Here is a 5799-nt window from a genome sequence, read left to right as displayed (position 1 = left end):
TTGAATTTAATATTGTATTTGGTGCTTTTAAAATTTTTTCTGATATAGCTCTGAAGTCACAAGAATAAAAATTGAACCCCTTAAGGCCTGAGGTAAATGATGTATAATTGCCTTATCTCTTAGCTTGTTTATGTGATTTTTTAGTTACAATCCCCAATATATTCATATTTGATTTGCTATATTAATTTGCAACTGCCTAACAGTTAAATTATTTCCTGATCCTGAAACTACTTTGATTATAAGTCATGCTATAATAATGTAATAATATAATTGAAGGGGAAAATGCTGGCAATTTTTGGCATTCGAAAGATTCATCCCAAAAACAAAAAAAAAAGTCAAGGTTGAATTTTGAGGAAAGAAACCACCTTTTCGGGCAGTGCTACAGTGGCTCAGTGGCAGAATTCTCACCTGCCATGCCAGGGACTGTTGCCCGCACATTCAAAAAAAAGGAAACTATCTTTCCTAACTAGGTTTTCTGATAATTGATGCTTGATATCTGGGGGGCAGGGAAAAAATGAGCCTTATTTTTTTTCAGCTTTATTGCAGTATAATTGCATAACATAAAATTCAGCCACGTAAGTGTACAATTCTATGATTTTTAGGAGGTTTATTAGCTGTGCAACAATCATCAAAATCTAATTTTAGAATTTTTTATTACCTCAAAAATTTCCCTCAAGCTCAGATTGAAAAGAGAAATGAGATTCTGGAAGCATTGTTCTGATACACTGAAAGAAAATAGTTAAAAATTTTGGCAATTAAATCTTAAATCTCTTGCAATTGTAGTAAATCTAGAAAGAGAACTCAGAGCCTTAATCATTGCCCCAAAGTCTTCACTGATCTGACACTAACCTGAGTAAAAGAGAGCTGGATAGCAGTCAGCGCTGATTGAATCACAACCAGTGCTCGCCTCACAGGAAGGGACCAAGGTCTCTGATCCCATATCCTCACTCCTTCCATCTCCTGCCAAGCACCCCTTGGCCACAGGCATGTGGAAGCCAGAGGGCAAAACTTTCTGCACAGCTTATTCCCTCAGGGAAAAATGTAGGATACAGAAGGAGCGCAGCATCAATGGAGAGGTAAACTGATGATATTCTCACAATCATCCCTTTTAATTTTTCAGTAACATAAAGATATATTCTACATTATCACAGTCACAGCTGTATTTTTTGGGTTACTGCTTCCTGGCTATTCATTTTACCATCTTCAACTCTGAAAATGTTTATTAGTAATCAAGTGGACAAAAGGACTTATCCTGTGAATGTCAATCGCCTCTTTTCTCAGCCACTCTAGAGCTTTTTAAATGGGTTCCCGTAAAAAAAATATTGAGTATGACAAGTATGGAAGCTATGCAGGGGCTCAACAATATTCTCTTCCTTAATCAAAGCTGATTTTACTATTCTTTCTGCTGAATGCTTCACCTGTCAAGAGCAGAGACCAAAGTAGAACACACTTTCCCTGGGAGACCAGCCAGTTACCTAGTGACAGTTTGATTACTTCAGCCTTTTGCATTATGGACTTGTCTGTGCTTTGTCTTCTTAAGAACAGTTACATACCTTAGGAACGTATCTGCCTTCTCTGCCTGCAGTGCTTCTGTCAGCATTGCCAAACATAGGCTTACAGAATATCTTATCTATCATTATGTTTTCTCAAACAGCATTGCCTTTGGCTTTTTGCAGAAGAGAGCTTGACAACCAGTTAACATCTATTGAAGTTAATTTTCTTATTGATAGATAACTGGCTGGATGGAATAAAGAATTGACTTTCTGAAGGTATACATGGAACCAGCTGGGATAAAATGACTTGCAAGTTTGGACATGATTCTACAAGAGGTAGTATTTATTGATATGTGCTGCTGTCACTGCCACAGCCAGAATGAACAGCTCTGTGAACCAAACCATGAAGTTATGATCCAAATGAATAGTGCCCCCACTCACACCTAATTATCCACTTGAAGGAAATTGATTCTCTCCCCTAACACTTGGTTTTGTTTGGTTTAGAGGTCCTAGTGCCCAAAAGAAGACTGTTTTAATCAGGAACATAGCCATGTTTCTGGTGAATTGCAAGCTGACATTTCCTTATGGCATTTTTGGTTCCTTATTTACTGAACCACGAGGCAGAGAAGACGGTCACAGTACAGGCTGAAATTGACTTACCGCTATGCTGTGTGGTAAGAGGAACTGTGCCTGGAACCCAGGAGGTTTACAGGAACAGCTTTTAATACCACATTTTCCAATAGTCTTGGTCAATAGAACGCTGGGCCAACCCTATGAGAACACCATCACCAAGAACTCAGATTCCACAGTAATGATAATCTATATCATTACATGATTCAAGGACCTTTAAAGCAGATTCTAACATATCGGAAAATATGGATGATTTACCCTATGAGGCCAATTTGAAAACCACAATTTCTATAATTCTTGTTATTTGTAGTCAAAGTTATAAGAAAATATGGTTTTCTTAGTACTCTAAGAATGTGTTATAGAATCTGAATTGCTACATTGCAAGTCTGAGTTTTCCATTTGCCAAAACAGGCCATGTCTTAATTTACCAGACCATTATGGCAAACATTCCAGGGTGCATCAGCTTAACAACAAGTTTACATTGTCTCACAGTTTTGAAGACTAGAAGTCCAAAGTCATGACATTGGCAGAGCTTGCTTCCTCCCTTAAGTCTGTGGCATGCTTGTGCTAGTTTGTTAGTGTTTTATATCAATCCAGTCAAGCATTTGAAGTGCTTAAACAACACTAAAATATCAAACGTATAGGTAAATAATTAATTCATCAAGCAGGACCATGTCGGAGGCAAAGAGAAAACAACTATATCTTATCTCAAAACTTCTCCGAGTTTCTATTGACTCATTTCTTACTACATCACTTCATTTTTTTCCATTGGTTCTTAGATAATTTTCATGTCTATTTAGAGTAATAAAAAGTCCAATTCAATCTAGTAGTCAATTTTCATCCAGTTTAACTCTCCCCACACACACACACGAGCTTATGCCTGATTAGAACTTAGAAGCTACCAAGGAAGGGACAGGGAGTGAGAAGAGGTTTGCATGAGTTCTTTCTTACCCTCACACTCCCCTCCTGAGCCCTGGCAGGGATGGGTGAATATGGAACAGAGTGGAAATAAACTTGCAGTATAGGTCTTATTAGTTTGGACAGTTTTAATTTGAGCATTGCTTCTTCAAATGCTCTCTTCTCTTTGAACTGCTTCTGTGGGGTTTGCAGGAATTCTGCTGATGATGTCTCTGTGGTTGCCTGATGAGGGTGGTATCTCCTGTAGCAATTCTTCTTACAAGTCATTGTATCTCACCTACACATACCTCACATACCATTTGCTGCCTCCTCTTCTACACTTCTACCCTCTTTTCTTGAGGTTGACCTGCCTGTGGTAGGAAACAAATTTAGGTTGATTTCTTTTCTGAGCGTCTCATAGCTGGCTCCTTTTTATGAAATCCACATCTGGATTTCATAAGAAATATTCACTTTTGCCTCACCCGCAGTTGGTGGAAATGCAGCTTACTCCCATTTCACCTACTTCTACTATGTGGTTGTGTGTAGTTCTAGCCATAGTCTCTCGTATTGAAGGTATCAGTCTTCAAATCCCAGAGGAAACTTGCCCGTCTTTATTAGAGTTGTTATTTGGCTTCAGGTAAGAAACAAGTTCTGCTTTTCATCATGGAAGGATGTGGGGAAAGGTGAAACACGTGGCAACTCTCTCTGGAAAAGTCTTCACTTTTCAATCCCTGAATACTTAGACATTCTTAATATTCTCTGGAAGCAGGAGATGTACTAAAGGTAGAAAATTCAGTTAGACAAACTGTTAACATGTCCCATACTGGTGGTCTAGCATCTACAGAATTTTTCTTGGCATTTATGGCCTCGCATAAAATTGAATAACAGAACATTTTAACATCCTACTGGCCATTAAATATTTATCAAGTATTTTCTGGGGACATATTATATGCCAGGCACTATGGTGGGAATTTTTTCTTAGGCTGATTTTTTCTTTAAAGCAAGAATTTCGAAGAAGTATAGTTGAAAAAATTTAAGCATACAGTCATTAAGTTTAGAAATTGGACTCACTGTGGCAATTTGATTTGTTTATATAAATCAAAGAACGTGTGGGATAAGCCACAGAGTTACTCTAAATGACTGGTTTCTTTTCTGAGTGGCTCACAGCTGGCTCCTTTCTATAGAATCCATTCCCGGCTCATAAGGAATATTCACTTTTACCTCACTATTGGTAGAAATACAGCTTACTGAGATTTCTGAGAATTTGACCTCTGTTCAGGTTCAGGAACTTTAGTTTGGAAATATACTGGACCAGTCTTTTAGCCTGGAAATGCTCAGATGAAGCAGGCAAATTGTATTAGGGTCTGAGTATACTGCCATTAAGTCATATTGCTTAACTCCAAGATCAAGGAGGCCCAGAGGTGGTCCCCACTATATATCTAGACTGGCCTACAAACAGAATTGCTCCTACACAAGAACCCTCATGCTTGTAGAAAATCTGTTGGGTTTTTTATTATTTTTTATTTTTAAATTTTTTTAAGCATAACATACAAACATGAATATTCTTACCATATGATCATTCCATTCTTTGTATATAATCAGTAACTCACAATATCATCACATAGTTGTATATTCATCACTGTAATCATTTCTTAGAACATTTGCATCAATTCAGAAAAAGAAATAAAAAGAAAAAAATTCATACATACCGTAGCCCTTACCCCTCCCTGACTGCTAGTATTTCCATCTACCCAGTGTGTTTTAGGCTTTGGTTCCCCTATAGAAAACCTGTTTTGACATTCGTATATTGAGATGAATTCAGCAGTGAAATTTAGGATCAAGAACATTGGCCTTGTTTTGGCCTGAAAATTGTTGCTAATTCCTCTTTATAATAATTCCATATGATTTTAAATAAACAAATCCTGTTTGATTTACTTATAGGGTATTTACACCTAGTGCATTAATCCCTAGCTATAATCAATAGTTTTAATACTGTGGTCACACAACACATGAGACTGAATACACTTGTTTTATTCAAAGATGTCAGATTTAAGGGTAAAATAAGCTTTGAAAGCAGAACTTACGTTCTTTAAATATCTAGTTTTTGAAATTTATATTTTAAATCCAAGAAAACATAAATTGTCCTCTCAAACAAAAGAAACCTCTTTGATCAATGCAGAAATACCCATTGACATAATCAAGATTAACCAGGGTATATGGCTCGAACTTTAGAATTCATGTAGTCAATTACTAATCAGCTACTTAGAATTGAACTATATTCTCCATGAATTAATGTGGAATCAATTCTTGAAAAGTCCTCAGTGATTAAAGTCACCAGATGCTGAAGCATGCTTTTATCAACTGCTATATCAATTCTGCACTTTGGCAAGTAACTTAAGTGTAACATCCCTTTAATTTAACAGCTGTTTGAACAATGGAAAACTACAAACATTTTCTCAGAAACTCCTTTCCTGATTCTCACTAAAATTTCTCAGTTCCTAGAAATAACACTTAAATTGTGAGGCAACTAATTCAACTTCCTCTTTCAGCTCCCATTTGCAGGAGTGTATGGAGAGTTATAAAGAGGTAATTGGACTGGTTTGAAACCATCACACATAGATTCTTTCAAAGAACTGTGTGAGTAGTGGGCAGTAAAGGGAAACCATCATTTTGCTCAGTATAGATATTATGTGTGTATTGATTTCACCTAAGAGTTCACTATTTCAACATAGTCTCATCTCATACTGAACTTCCCTAAGGTTGTTCCATAACTCTATAC

Source organism: Tamandua tetradactyla, chromosome 7, assembly GCF_023851605.1.
Source record: "Tamandua tetradactyla isolate mTamTet1 chromosome 7, mTamTet1.pri, whole genome shotgun sequence".
NCBI lineage: Eukaryota > Metazoa > Chordata > Mammalia > Pilosa > Myrmecophagidae > Tamandua > Tamandua tetradactyla.
Note: the sequence above shows the minus strand (reverse complement) of the source record.